The following is a 588-nucleotide window of genomic DNA, read 5'->3' on the forward strand; positions in this document are numbered from 1 at the left end:
AACATCTGTAACGTACTGTCAGATGATTCAATTAAAAATGTGAACACAGCCGGGCTCAGTGGCTCAGCCTGTAATCCCGCGCCTTGGGAGACTGAGGTGAGTGGACTGCCTGAGCCCGCGGGTTCGAGATTCGCCTGGGCAACTTGGTGAGACCTCATCTCTACAATAAATAAAAAATTAGCCGGGCATGGTAGCGCACGCCTGTAGTTCCGGCTACTGGGAAGGCTGAGGCGAAGGACCCCCTGAGTCCAGCAGGTTGACGCTGGGGTGGCCATCAGTGTGCCACTGTACTCCAGCCTGGGCGACGGAGTGAGACTCCAACTCAAAACTAAACTAAAAAAACTTCTCTGGACCCCATTTCTTAGGCTCTTTGTTCACACTGAGTCTTAAAAAGGGTGAAGGGAGCCGGGCTCAGTGGTTCAGCCTGTAATCCCGCGCCTTTGGGAGGCTGAGGTGAGTGGATCGCCTGAGCCCAAGGGTTCGAGACCCGCCTGGGCAACGAGACCTTATCTCTACAATTAATCAAAAAATCAGCAGGGCGTGGTAGCACGCGCCTGTAATTCCAGCTCTTGGAAGGCTGAGGCAGAA

The sequence above is a fragment of the Carlito syrichta genome, unplaced genomic scaffold (assembly GCF_000164805.1).
Source record: "Carlito syrichta isolate Samal-C Ts95f unplaced genomic scaffold, Tarsius_syrichta-2.0.1 Scaffold309481, whole genome shotgun sequence".
In the NCBI taxonomy this organism is placed as follows: domain Eukaryota; kingdom Metazoa; phylum Chordata; class Mammalia; order Primates; family Tarsiidae; genus Carlito; species Carlito syrichta.